This window comes from Xenopus laevis, chromosome 9_10S, assembly GCF_017654675.1.
Source record: "Xenopus laevis strain J_2021 chromosome 9_10S, Xenopus_laevis_v10.1, whole genome shotgun sequence".
NCBI classification, from domain to species: Eukaryota; Metazoa; Chordata; class Amphibia; order Anura; family Pipidae; genus Xenopus; species Xenopus laevis.
Window position 1 is genome coordinate 116,806,477 of NC_054388.1, and position 15,285 is coordinate 116,821,761.

At 46.4% G+C, this 15,285-nt stretch overlaps 1 protein-coding gene across 3 annotated transcripts in view; it reads left to right on the forward strand.

Annotated features, from left to right (window-relative positions):
* Positions 1-15,285, forward strand: part of LOC108704217 — a 59,023-nt gene that overhangs the window by 25,958 nt on the left and 17,780 nt on the right. The gene's annotated exons all lie outside the window — the stretch shown is intronic.

The following is a 15,285-nucleotide window of genomic DNA, read 5'->3' on the forward strand; positions in this document are numbered from 1 at the left end:
GACTGTCCTTACAGTAAAGAACCCCTTCTATGCTGATGGTGAAATCTCGTTTCCTCTCCACCAATGAATCACTCATTCCCCCTCTCTTGGTAGGGAATCCCATAACCTGACTGTCCTTACAGTAAAGAACCCCTTCCTATGCTGATGGTGAAATCTCCTTTCCTCCCCACCAATGAATCACTCATTCCCCTCTCTTGGTAGGGAATCCCATAACCTGACTGTCCTTACAGTAAAGAACCCCTTCCTATGCTGATGGTGAAATCTCCTTTCCTCCCCACCAATGAATCACTCATTCCCCCTCTCTTGGTAGGGAATCCCATAACCTGACTGTCCTTACAGTAAAGAACCCCTTCTATGCTGATGGTGAAATCTCGTTTCCTCTCCACCAATGAATCACTCATTCCCCCTCTCTTGGTAGGGAATCCCATAACCTGACTGTCCTTACAGTAAAGAACCCCTTCCTATGCTGATGGTGAAATCTCCTTTCCTCCCCACCAATGAATCACTCATTCCCCTCTCTTGGTAGGGAATCCCATAACCTGACTGTCCTTACAGTAAAGAACCCCTTCCTATGCTGATGGTGAAATCTCCTTTCCTCCCCACCAATGAATCACTCATTCCCCCTCTCTTGGTAGGGGCAGCCAAGGTAGCAAAATTGGGCACAAACCGTCTGTAGTAGCCCACTATGCCCAAGAAGGCTCTTACTTGTCTCTTAGTCAGTGGCCGTGGCCAATTCAGAATTGCCTCTACTTTATTGAATTGGGGTTTTACAATTCCCCTGCCTACAATGTACCCTAAGTATCGGGCTTCCTCCATCCCTAGGGCACATTTCTCTGGATTTACTGTGAATCCACCTTTTTTTAAAGAGTCTAGCACTGCCTGGACTTTTGACAGATGGGATTCCCAGTCAGTGCTGAAAATTACAAGTACATCTAAGTAGACTGAGGTGTACTTAAAATGAGGGCGCAATAATTTGTCCATTGCCCTTTGAAAAGTAGCTGGGGCAGTCTGTAGCCCAAAAGGCATTCTTTTGTACTAAAAATGCCCCTCTGGGGTAGAGAAGGCAGTTTTCTCCCTTGCCTCTTGGGTTAGAGTTATTTGCCAAAACCCTTTAGTAAGATCAAGGGTGGTGATATACATGGCTGGTCCTAACCTCTCAATGAGTTTGTCAACCCAAGGCATAGGGTAGGCATCGAATTTGGATACCTCATTCAACTTCCTGTAATCATTACAAAACCACATTGGGCTTGGGGACTAGGACAATTGGACTTGACCACTCACTCTGTGACTCCTCTATGACACCAAGTTGTAACATTTTCATTACTTCCTCTGAAACTGCCTGTCTGCGAGCTTCAGGAATGCGATAAGGTTTTACACACACCTTCACATTGGGTTCAGTGATTATATCATGCTCTATGACATTGGTAAGCCCAGGTAACTCAGAAAAACATCTTTGTTCCTCTGCAAAAACTCCTTAACTTGTTGAGTCTGAAACCTTGACAGGGAAGAAGCTACTTTTATAGTATTTACCTTATTTTGTCTTTCAAAGCTCGCAGTAGCCCCAGCAGACACTGCTTCCCTATCTCTCCAGGGCTTTAGCAAATTAACATGGTAGATCTGGTAGGGTTTTCTTTTCCCTGGTTGGTGCACCCTGTAATCTACCTCCCCTACCTTTGCAACAACTTCAAAAGGTCCTTGCCACTTAGCTAGGAACTTACTCTCTACTGTTGGGATGAGTACAGCCACTCTGTCCCCTACCTGGAAATGTCTTATTTTGGCTGACCGATTATACACCCTACTTTGGGTTTCTTGGGCCTTCTGGAGATGCTCTTTCACCATTGGCATTACATTAGCAATTCTCTCCTGCATTTGGGCAATGTGCTCTACAACACTTCTATATGGGGTGGTCTCACTCTCCCATGTTTCTTTTACCAAATCAAGTAACCCCCGAGGACAACGCCCATACACCAATTCAATGGGCGAGAATCCCGTAGAAGATAGGGGTACTTCTCGAATGGCAAAAAGCAAAGCTGGAAGCAGGCAATCCCAGTCCTTCCCATCCTTATGTACTACCCTCTTTAGCATTGTTTTCAGGGTTTTATTAAACCTCTCAACCAGGCCATCTGTTTGTGGGTGATAGACAGAGGTCCTTAGCTGTATAATTTGAAATAGCTTACATAAGTCGGCCATGACCTTCGTCATAAAGGGTGTTCCTTGGTCAGTAAGGACCTCTTTGGGAAAACTTGTCCTTGTAAACATAAGAAATAGTTTGTGAGCAATGGTTTTGGATGAGGAATTCCATAAAGGAATAGCCTCAGGGTACCGGGTAGCATAATCAAGTATAACCAAAATGTATTGGTGTCCTCGAGCGGACTTCACCAAAGGACCTACCAGGTCCATAGCAATTCGCTCAAATGGCACTTCAATAATGGGGAGTGGTACTAAAGGACTTCGAAAGTGGGGGCCAGGGGCAGTCAACTGGCATGTGGGGCAGGAAGCACAATATCTTTTTATCTCTGCCTTCAACCCAGGCCAGAAGAACTGATCAGCTATACGTGCCTCTGTTTTCTCAGCCCCCAAATGCCCCCCTAGTACATCATTATGGGCTAAGTCCAGTACCATCCTTCTGAATGGGACTAGTAACTGCTCAACCACCTCATTTCAGACCTGAGTGACACGGTACAGGAGGTCACCATTAACTGCAAAATGTGGAAATTGCTTATCAAGCTCAGGCTCTCGTGGGCCCCTTGTCACGGTCGGCACCCTACACCAGAACAGATGCCAAGCACCCTGGTCTCGGCTCGAATTCACCAGTTAAGTGACCGCTTTGGCCTCGGGAGGAGCCCTCGGCGTACTCAGATGCCACCTGGACTTAACGAGAGGTGCAAGGCATAAGTTCTGGCAGGCAATGGGGCACGACTGTTTTACAAGGATGCTGGAAGATAGGAAGCCACAGGAACAGGCAGGCCGGGCCAGCCCAAGCAGTAGAATAGTCAAACAGATCAGACTCAGGATTGAGCGAAGAATAGTCGATGGCCAGGCAAAGGTCAGGTTGGAGAGGTCAGAATAGTCACAGACAGGCAGGATCAGGATTGGAGAGTTCAGAGTAGAAATTCAGGCAGGCAAGGGTCAAAACACAATAGATCAGTCAGAAGAGGTAGCATACAACACCCAGGAACAAGGCAAATTGAACCTAACAACGGGCAATTACCTGAAAGCCAAATTCCCCTTTATACATTTGAAATTCGCGCCAATTGCGCGCTGGCGTCATCACGCCAGTGCGACTGTGATGCGCGCACCCTAGAGGAACCGGCATAGGAGGAAGAGGGAGCTGCGCAGCGGGCGTCCACGCTGAAGGAGCGGCGGTGGACCCCGCTGCCCACTAGACCACCAGGGTAAGTCCTGACATTACCCCCCCTCTAGGAGGGGCCACTGGACCCTCAAGCTTACCAGGAGACCTGGGATGGATCTGTCTCCTAAGGTGGTCTAGCTTGGCATCAGACTTGACCAGACTTTTCACCAACACTGGAGTAGGACATGATTGTTGGTGGACCTGAATGGCTGGTTTTAACACAGAAACATGAAACAGGTTAGATAACAGAAATAGCTCAGGTAACTCAAGGCGGACAGAGGTTGGGTTCACGATCTCCACAATAGGGTATGGACCTATAACTTTGGGCCCCTACTTAAGTGCTGGAATTTTAAGCTTAATATTTCCTGTGGATAACCAAACCAAGTCCCCAACCTGAAATTTGGGTACCTTCCTATGGGACTTAACTACTGCTCTTCTTTGAGCGGATGAAAGTGCCGATAGGGAACTACGTATCCCAGAACGAAACTTAGAGCTATGCTCAACAGAAGGGAGTTTCTCTAAGGAAGTAACTGCTACCATTAGAGTGGAAGCTAAACATGAATCTTGGCATTTGGAACCCCACTGAATAACCTCCCCAGTTACCCAATCAATGTGGGGGTTGTGTACCTGTAGCCATGGTAACCCCAGAATTAACGGAGACGAGGAACCATCGAGAACGTGAAAAGCTAATTTTTCACAATGCATATTGTTCACACACATAGATAATGCCTTGGATTTTTGGGTTAAAAACCTGACCCCAGTGGGCTTTTATCAATAGCAGAAATTCTCATAGGAGTTGTGAGGGGATTAAGGGGAATATTATACGTTTCTGGCAGCATCTAAAAAATTTCCCCCAGCCCCCGAATCCACTAAGGCCGAAACTGTAACTGAACCCCAGGCCAGGATAAAACACCAGAACAGATGCCAAGCACCCTGGTCTCGGCTCGACTTCACCAGTTAAGTGACCGCCTTTGGCCTCGGGAGGAGCCCTCGGCGTACTCAGATGCCACCTGGACTTAACGAGAGGTGCAAGGCATAAGTTCTGGCAGGCAATGGGGCACGACTGTTTTACAAGGATGCTGGAAGATAGGAAGCCACAGGAACAGGCAGGCCGGGCCAGCCCAAGCAGTAGAATAGTCAAACAGATCAGACTCAGGATTGAGAGCGAAGAATAGTCAATGGCCAGGCAAAGGTCAGGTTGGAGAGGTCAGAATAGTCACAGACAGGCAGGATCAGGATTGGAGAGTTCAGAGTAGAAATTCAGGCAGGCAAGGGTCAAAACACAATAGATCAGTCAGAAGAGGTAGCATACAACACCCAGGAACAAGGCAAATTGAACCTAACAACGGGCAATTACCTGAAAGCCAAATTCCCCTTTATACATTTGAAATTCGCGCCAATTGCAAGCTGGCGTCATCACGCCAGCGCGACTGCGCCTTTAAATAATGCGCGCGGCGCGCGCACCCTAGAGGAAGCAGCATAGGAGGAAGAGGGAGCTGCGCAGCGGGCATCCATGCCGAAGGAGCGGCGGTGGACCCCGCTGCCCACTAGGCCACCAGGGTAAGTCCTGACAACCCCATTTACCACCACTACTTGTTCTCTGGCATGTACCAAAGTAGGATCTCGCATCTGGGCAGTATTAAATGCTCCCCTAGAAACATCTAAGTCTGGAAGTACAGGATGGGAGGATGTTTCCTCATCATCCTCCCCAAGCATGACCTGTAACGGGGAAAATTCCCTCCCTCCTCGGAGGTTACCTTAGTCTCCAGACTTCAGTCCTCAGACCCAACCTTTCCCTCAGGAACACTTTTTGCAATTTCATGATTTACAACCTTTTGTTCTGGCAGTTCCACACAATCCCCTTCTTTTAAGGGTTCTGTGGAAGTGTCACTTTCACTCATAACCTGTATTGGTTCAGACACTTTAGTTTTTTACATTACCCCACAGTTTCCAGAACAATGGAAAGTCTCGCCCAAGAATTACCTGGTGCAACAATTTTTTTACCACCCCAACCTGATGAGTAATGGTGCCACAAGCAGTGGCAGTAGTGGATATGTCCGAGTGTCCCCGTGTATGCAAATGACACTGAGAGTTTTTGCTTCCTGACGCATCTTCTTGGACACGTTCCCTTGTACAAGTGTAACCAAACTCCCTGAATCAAGCAGGGCTTTTCCAGAAACACCGTTCACATACACTTTACATTCAAAACATCCTTCTGGCAAATCAGGACCTGCAATGCAAACTGGCTGAGCATAAAAGGATACTCTCCGTAGGACATCACACTGCATTGGTTCCACCTGTAGGGGACACTGAGCCCACATGTGGCCCCATGCCTGGCACCGCCAACACTGCACACCCCCAGACTTCTGTTGTGTTGGGGGGCCTGGCTGTACTGCAGGAGGGACAGTGGATAATATCTTGTCGCTGTCCTTTATGCTGGTTCCAGGGTTCCGCGAAGAACGTTTTCCCGCGGAGGTGAACTTTGCAGCCCGGTTTGGAGCGGGATCTAGATGACTTGTCGGGGGTAGTAGCTCCTCCACTGTGGTGTATCTCTCCACCATCTCCACCAGCCGGTCCGCTGTTTTAGGGTCTCCATGACTGACCCAGCGCTGTAGTTCAACTGGCAGTGACCTCAGAAACCGGTCTAGCATGAAGCGTTCCACCATCTGTGGACCGGTGAGTATCTCAGGCTGCAGCCACTTTGTTGCCAGCTGTATTTAATCATACATTTGTGACCTCGGTGGAATATTTTTCCGATACTTCCAGCTGTACACCCTCTGTGCCCTGACTGCTGTGGTCACTCCCAGACGGGCAAGGATCTCTGCCTTGAGCCAGTCATAGTGGATGGCGTCTGCAGGGGTCAGGTCATAGTAAGCTTTCTGCGGATCCCCAGTCAGGAATGGGGCAAGGAGACCAGCCCATTTGTCTCGGGGCCATCCTTCCCGCTCTGCAGTCCTTTCAAAGGTCATCAGAAAGGCTTCCACATCATCTGTGGGCATCATCTTTTGCAGGAAATGGCTTGTCCTTATTATTGTCTGGCTGTTAGAGTTAACCACTGCTGTTTCTCGCCCAAGAGCTAACTGTTGTACTGCCTCAGCCAGCATTTTGGACTGTGCCTCTGTAGAATCCCGCAGGGCAGTGGCTTGAGCTGTAGTAGCTTCCCTGAGCCAGTTGCACTTCTGTGGCTTTCTGCTGAGCTGCCATGCTTTGCTGCAACTGCACTGTTGCCATGGCCAATTGCCGTAGCAACTCCTCCATGATAAACAGGAGCCTGGCCCTTTAAATTTTTAAATGGCAAATTTTCCTTTTTGGCCTATTCTGTAGTGCAAATGCCCACATCCGAGCACCACTTGTAAAGTTCAGGGGGAGAGGGGTCGCCCATGTACTATGGCCACAACACAATAGTAGTATAAATGTCCTTTTATTTCATAGTCAAACTTAAACAGGCTGGATCTTCAGCAGGTACAAATGGCAGTTTGAACACAGTTTTCAGCATAAAGTAACATTGGATTTCATGCTCAGCAAAACTGACAAATGAAACAGTTCATTTTCCCATTCAGGGATCAGGCTCACGTAGTCTTGCAAAACATTCAGTTTCCAAACAGACTTCTCTGGGGCCGACCTCACGTGTGTCTACCGACCCCCTTCCTGAACTCTCAGGGCTCACTTAACCCCTGCACTGCTGCAGTAATTAGCCCTGCTGTGCCCCCTCCAGGTACCTGAATAAAGGGGAAATATACCTGCTGTCCAGGACCCACCCCTGGAGTCCTGTACAAGATATATATATATATATATAATGTCCATATAGTGAACGCACTCTTTTCAGAGTTGAAATATATAGATGGGTGCATAGGTCAAATCTTGTAATACAGCATAGCAAATGGACCCGCACTCCTTGTTTATCGTGAACAAAATTGACATGCTTTATTCACAATGCATTTCCAACCATACTGGGGCCTTTATCAAGGATAAATGAAATTTCTACAGATAAAGTGTTTAAATCCGTTTCAGAATTGGTGCCAAGAAAATAACCTCATTGCAAACAATTCAAACATTCGTATAGATATAAATAACTGTTGTGTCAGCAGGAGATGTGCCCAAATAAAGGGAAATAAAAGTGTCCATGTACAAGTATCCATTCAAGGAAAGTCCTTAAAATCTGTGAATTTATACAAACGCGTTACATTGTTGCTGTAATGACAGATATAAAAATGCTATATACATCAATGGCTTACAAAGAGCAATATATATCAGTATCAATAGCTTGCTTAAAGCAATGCAGCTTACATACATTCAATCAAATTTAGTTAAAGGATAAGTAAACCTTTAAAATAAGTGAATGTAAAATTGATGAGGGGGCTGTTCTAAGAAATGTTGCAATGTACATTCATTATTTATTTATTTTTTATTCCAAGATATTAAAGGATACATGTACTGTTAATATGTATACATTTTGTTACAACAGCGCCACCTGCTGGTCAGTTTCCCACCAGTCTGACCAGCAAGTAGTCAAGGAAGTTGTCAGGAGAAAGAAAGAGGCTGATGTTCTTCTGCTTAGGAAAGGTTTGAGAATGTTTTTTACTTTTTTTCCTAAGCAGAAGAACATCAGCCTCTTTCTTTCTCCTGACAACTTCCTTGACTACTTGCTGGTCAGACTGGTGGGAAACTGACCAGCAGGTGGCGCTGTTGTAACAAAATTCATTCATATTAACAGTACATGTATCCCTTAATATCTTGGAATAAAAACCAGTGTTCACTTAGTTTAAATGTTTACTTATCCTTTAATATAATTTCAAATCTGTCATGGGACGGTGTTGAAGGTGAAAACGTCTCTTAAGTCAGAAAACAACTTAGTGCTAGTTGCCCATTAAGTCCTTTAGGTGCCACACAGTCCAGCTCATGGATCCAAAAGGTCTCTCTTTACAACAGGGCATTATCACAGTGACCTCCTCTTGTTTTGGCCGGCACGTGCTCTATTGGCATGCACCTGAATGCTGCCGGACTGTGTTTAGCTTCCGCCCAATGTCTGCCCACTAATTGTTGGGCAACGTCTTGTTTCTTACCCTTTGTTTTATCTTCTCTCTGAGGATCTAGGGCAGCCCTAATGCTCGCTCTGTGCAAACCTACACGTTCTTTCAGCACCCTAATTGTTTTACCACAATAGATTACCCCACATGGGCATTTAATGATACATACAAGTAAAGTGGTTGTGCATGTCGTCCTATGGTTCATATCGTATAGTTTGCCCGTGTTTGGATGTAAGAAGTGCCCAATATAAGGCTGCTACACATTATGCAACCTGCGCATCTGTAGACTCCCGGTCGTGGTGATAGCAAATGCTGTGCCTGTGGATCGGAGTATTTATCAATAGGATCTGAGGGGCTTAGAATTCCTTTCAGTGAGCTCCCCCTTCGATAACTAAACTTGGGCCTGTGTGGTCATTTTTTTGCCATATTCTCATCGCTTTTAACTAATGCCCAATGTTTCAACACACACTCTCACATATGGCTTGAGCATTCACTGTACTGACTTACATAATATATATGTTTTTCATCCGTCTTTTTATAGGCCGTGTTTTCCTCCAGTAGGATTTCTTCTCGATTGAGGCTTAGTGCCCATTCTTTACCATCATTGATTAAAGTATAAGGATAAGCCCTAAGCAGGAATTATTCACACATAGTGTCTATATCCAACACTCTTGTTCTCTCCTCACTGTTAATGCTAATTACTCTTAACAACTGTGATCTCAACAGTGAGTCTAATAGGAGTCTAGTGTGATTGCTCTGATAATGTACTAACGTGTTCTGTCTGTGGGTAGAGATGGCGCGAACTGTTCGCCGGCGAACTTGTTCGCGCGAACATCGGGTGTTCGCGCTCGCCGGAAGTTCGCGAACGTCGCGCGACGTTCGCCATTTTGGGTTCGCCATTGTTGGCGCTTTTTTTTGCCCTCTCACCCCAGACCAGCAGGTACATGGCAGCCAATCAGGAAGCTCTCCCCTGGACCACTCCCCTTCCCTATAAAAACCGAAGCCCTGCAGCGTTTTTTCACTCTGCCTGTGTGTGCTGAAGAGATAGTGTAGGGAGAGAGCTGCTGCCTGTTAGTGATTTCAGGGACAGTTGAAAGTTTGCTGGCTAGTAATCGTTTTGATACTGCTCTGTTATTGGAGGGACAGAAGTCTGCAGGGGTTTGAGGGACATTTTAGCTAAGGTAGCTTTGCTGGCTAGTAATCTACCTTCTACTGCAGTGCTCTGTATGTAGCTGCAGTGGGCAGCTGTCCTGCTTCTGATCTCATCTGCTGACTGCTGCAATAACAGTAGTCCTTGTAAGGACTGCTTTTATTTATTTTTTTGTTGTTTTACTACTACTACTACTACTACTATAAGAGCCCAGTGCTATTAGTCTAGCAGTGTTGGGGAGTGGGACTGGTGTGCTAATCTGCTGCTCCTAGTAGTTCAGCAGCACCAACTTTAATTTTTTTTTTTTAATATTCATTTTTTTTTATTTTACTTTTTTTTATTTTACTACCGCTGTAGTAGTGTATAAGTTGACCTTTTAGGCATTATTTGCCCTGTAGGCATTATTTGCACACTGTTTTCTTCAACCCGCCATCTAGCTGTGTGACCTTGTTCACATTCTGTCTAAATATCCATAATATTACCGTCTCCAGAAAAAACACCGGAGTGACTTTTTTCAAGCAGCCATAATATATTTTACGTAATCCGTATCCACCGCTGTAGTAGTGTATACGTTGACCTTGTAGGCATTATTTGCACACTGTTTTCTTCAACCCGCCATCTAGCTGTGTGAGCTTGTTCACATTTTGTCTAAATATTGATAATATTATCGTCTCTAGAAAAACCACTTGAGTTACTTTTTTTCAAGCAGCATTCATATATTTTACGTAATCCGTATCCACCGCTGTAGTAGTGTATACGTTGACCTTGTAGGCATTATTTGCACAGTGTTTTCTTCAACCCGCCATCTAGCTGTGTGACCTTGTTCACATTCTGTCTAAATATCCATAATATTACCGTCTCCAGAAAAACACCGGAGTGACTTTTTTCAAGCAGCCATAATATATTTTACGTAATCCGTATCCATCGCTGTAGTAGTGTATAAGTTGACCTTTTAGGCATTATTTGCCCTGTAGGCATTTTTTGCCCAGTGTGTTATTCAACCAACTGCCATCTAGCTGTGTGACCTTGTTCACATTCTGTCTAAATATCCATAATATTACCGTCTCCAGAAAAAAACACCGGAGTGACTTTTTTCAAGCAGCCATAATATATTTTACGTAATCGGTATCCATCGCTGTAGTAGTGTATAAGTTGACCTTTTAGGCATTATTTGCCCTGTAGGCATTTTTTGCCCAGTGTGTTATTCAACCAACTGCCATCTAGCTGTGTGACCTTGTTCACATTCTGTCTAAATATCCATAATATTACCGTCTCCAGAAAAAACACCGGAGTGACTTTTTTCAAGCAGCCATAATATATTTTACGTAATCCGTATCCATCGCTGTATTAGTGTATAAATTGACCTTTTAGGCATTATTTGCCCTGTAGGCATTTTTTGCCCAGTGTGTTATTCAACCAACTGCCATCTAGCTGTGTGACCTTGTTCACATTCTGTCTAAATATCCATAATATTACCGTCTCCAGAAAAAACACCGGAGTGACTTTTTTCAAGCAGCCATAATATATTTTACGTAATCCGTATCCATCGCTGTATTAGTGTATAAATTGACCTTTTAGGCATTATTTGCCCTGTAGGCATTTTTTGCCCAGTGTGTTATTCAACCAACTGCCATCTAGCTGTGTGACCTTGTTCACATTCTGTCTAAATATCCATAATATTACCGTCTCCAGAAAAAACACCGGAGTGACTTTTTTCAAGCAGCATTCATATATTTTACGTAATCCGTATCCACCGCTGTAGTAGTGTATACGTTGATCTTGTGGGCAGTATTTGCACAGTGTTTTCTTCAAACCGCCATCTAGCTGTGTGAGCTTGTTCACATTTTGTCTAAATATTGATAATATTATCGTCTCTAGAAAAACCACTTGAGTTACTTTTTTTCAAGCAGCATTCATATATTTTACGTAATCCGTATCCACCGCTGTAGTAGTGTATACGTTGATCTTGTAGGCATTATTTGCACACTGTTTTCTTCAAACTGCCATCTAGCTGTGTGTATTATCGTTTCCAGAAAAACCAACTGAGTTTTTGTTGTTGTTGTTTTTTTAAAAATAATGCCAGGCAAAGGCAGGCCGCCACGCAGAGGCCGTGCTAGGGGCCGTGCTGCTATGCAATCCTGTGGCCCTAGCAAATTGCCCAGTTTTAAAAAGCCAATGACCCTGAACTCCCAAAATGCTGAAGAGGTAGTTGACTGGCTTACACAGCACACCCCATCCTCTACCGTTTCTAACTTTACCACAACATCCTCCTCATCCTCCACTGCTATGGCCACCCCACGTAACACTTCCTCCACCACCGGTGCCCCTTCTTCACTGGAGTCAGAGGAGTTATTTTCCCATGAGTTTCTTGAACTGAGTAATGCGCAACCATTATTGCCAGAAGAAGATGAAGGAGATGAGGACGTTACACCAGATTTAATTCTGGCAGAGAACACGATAGAGATGGACATAATGAGTGATGAGGAGGAGGTCCCCGCTGCTGCTTCCTTCTGTGATGTGTCAGAAGAAATTGATGCATCTGAGGAGAATGATGATGAGGAGATTGATGTTTTGTGGGTGCCTAGTAGAAGAGAGCAAGAGGAGGGTAGTTCAGATGGAGAGACGGAGAGGCAGTAGGAGAATAAGACTTAGAAGAAGCAGGGAGGACAGCCCGCAGGGATCAGTAGGGCAACAACATGTATCGGCACCTGTGTTCAGCCGGCCAACGCACCCGCCATTGCCGCCAATGCCGCCAACTTCTACTGTTACCGCCAGATCGCACACTTCCAAAAAGTCAGCAGTGTGGGATTTTTTTAATGTGTGTGCCTCTGACAAAAGCATTGTAATTTGAATTGAGTGCAGTCAGAAACTGAGCCTTGGTAAGCCCAACAGCCACATAGGTACAACTTCTATGCGAAGGCACATGAGCGGCAAGCACAAAGCACTTTGGGAGCAACACCTCAAAGGCAACAGGCAAACTAAAAGCCACACTCCTTCTGGTCCAGCATCTTACTGCTCTACCTCTGCTCTCCTTGACCCGTCTGAACCACCCTCCACTCCGCCTTCCACCTTGACCACCTGTTCCCATTCCCAGTCATCTGCCACCAGCCAAGTTTCTGTGAAGGCCATGTTTGAGCGTAAGAAGCCAATGTCTGACTGTCACCCCCTTGCCCGGCGTCTGACAGCTGGCTTGTCTGCACTCTTAGCCCGCCAGCTTTTACCATACCAGCTGGTGGACTCTGAGGCCTTCCGCAAATTTGTAGCAATTGGGACACCGCAGTGGAAGGTACCCAGCCGCAATTTTTTTTCTAAAAAGGGAATACCACACCTGTACCAACATGTGCAGAGCCAAGTTACCGCATCTCTGTCACTTAGTGTTGGGCCAAAGGTCCATATGACTACTGAGGCATGGTCCTCCAAGCATGGTCAGGGCAGGTATGTCACCTACACTGCCCACTGGGTGAACTTGGTAATGGCTGGGAAGCAGGGAATGGGTAGCTCAACAACAACAGTGGAGTTGGTGTCACCGCCACGGATTGCACGCGGTTCTGCCACCACCTCTACTCCTCCATCGCTCTCTACCTCGTCTTCTTCCTCTTCTTCTTCTTACTCTGCTGCTGGGTCCTCCTTCTCCTCCTCCACACCTGTGCACCCCCAGCTCCCCCTAGGCTATTCGACGTGCCAGGTACGCCGTTGTCACGCTGTCTTGGGGATGACGTGCCTGGAAAGCAAAAACCATACCGGATCTGTACTCCTGTCATCTCTGCAGTCACAGGCCGATCGGTGGCTGACCCCACACCAACTGCAGATCGGAAAAGTGGTGTGTGACAATGGAAGCAATCTGTTGGCAGCGTTGAGACTGGGCAATTTAACACATGTGCCCTGCATGGCACATGTGTTAAATTTAATAGTCCAACGTTTTGTCTCCAAGTACCCAGGATTCCAGGACGTTCTCACCCAGTCCAGAAAGGTGTCGGCCCATTTCAGACGTTCCTACACAGCCATGGCACGCCTTGCTGACATTCAGCAGCGCTACAACATGCCAGTCAGGCGTTTGATTTCTGACAGCCAGACTCGCTGGAATTCAACGCTCCTTATGTTGGAACGTCTGCTGCAACAACAAAGGGCCGTCAACGAGTACCTTTTTGAACTGGGTGGTAGGACTGGATCTGCAGAGCTGGGGATTTTTTTCCCCCGTTACTGGGTGCTTATGCGCGATGCCTGCAGGCTCATGCGACCTTTTGAAGAGGTGACAAATATGGTCAGTCGCACCGAAGGCACCATCAGCGACCTAATACCCTTCGCTTTCTTCCTGGAGCGTGCCGTGCGACGAGTGACAGATGAGGCTGTAGACCAGCGTGACGAGGAGCTGGAAGCGCGCGATTTCTGGTCGGAATCACCAGAACGAACCCAGGCACCTGCTGCAACGCAGGGAGAGGTGCCAGAAGTGGAGTCAGAGGAGGAAGGTGGCTTTGTGGAGGAGGAGGAGGAGGACCAACAGGAGCAGGCTTCCCAGGGGGCTAGTGGTGACCTTTTGGGGACCCCTGGTCTTGTACGTGGCTGGGGGGAGGAGACCGTGGATGATGCAGTCCTTGATAATGAGGAAGCGGAGATGGATAGCTCTGCATCCAACCTTGTGAGAATGGGGTCTTTCATGCTGTCATGCCTGTTGAAGGACCCCCGTATCAAGAGGCTTAAGGAGAAGGACCTGTACTGGGTCGCAACGCTACTAGACCCTCGGTACAAGCATAAAGTGTCAGAAATGTTACCAACATACCACAAATCCGAAAAGATGCGGCATTTACAAACCAGCCTGCAAAACATGTTGTACAATGCTTTTAAGGGTGATGTCACTTCAGGAACTCATCAACATTCCAGGGGCAGAGGTGCCAGTAATCCTGCCACGAGCACACCTGCAAGGACAAAGCCCTTTGGCCAGTCTGTAACGTCAGACATGCAAATGTTTTTCTGTCCAAGGCAGCGCCACAACCCTTCTGGATCCACCCTCAAAGAACGCCTCGACCGGCAGGTAGCGGACTACCTGGCATTAACTGCAGATATCGACACTCTGAGGAGCGATGAACCCCTGGACTACTGGGTGTGCAGGCTTGATCTGTGGCCAGAGCTGTCACAATTTGCCATGAACCTCTTGTCTTGCCCAGCCTCAAGTGTGCTCTCAGAAAGGACCTTCAGTGCAGCAGGAGGGATTGTAACTGAGAAGAGAACTCGCCTAGGTCACAAAAGTGTCGATTACCTGACCTTTATTAAAATGAATGAGGGGTGGATCTCGGAGGGTTACTGCACGCCGGAAGACTTGTTCTGACTTCTATGCAGCTGTCCTTCTCTTCAAGCCTCATGACTCCACACACAGCTGTCCTTTAGCGTCCTCCTCCCTCCGCCACCGTTACAAACTAGGGTGCAAACCCTACTGGTTTAATTTTTTCTGGCCTCTGTGCTTCAGTGGCTGCAACCAAAAAAACTGGGCAAACAATGTCTACAAGGTCAACGTATGGCAAAAAATGACTATTTTCAGCATTTATATGGCATATTTTTTCTGGCAACTGTGCTTCAGTGGCTGCGTCCAAAAAAATGCATATTTTCTGCATTTATATGGCATAATTTTTCTGGCCTCTGTGCTTCAGTGGCTGCAACCAAAAAATTTATATTTTCAGCATTTATATGGCATAATTTTTCTGGCCTCTGTGCTTCAGTGGCTGCAACCAAAAAAATTTATATTTTCAGCATTTATATGGCAT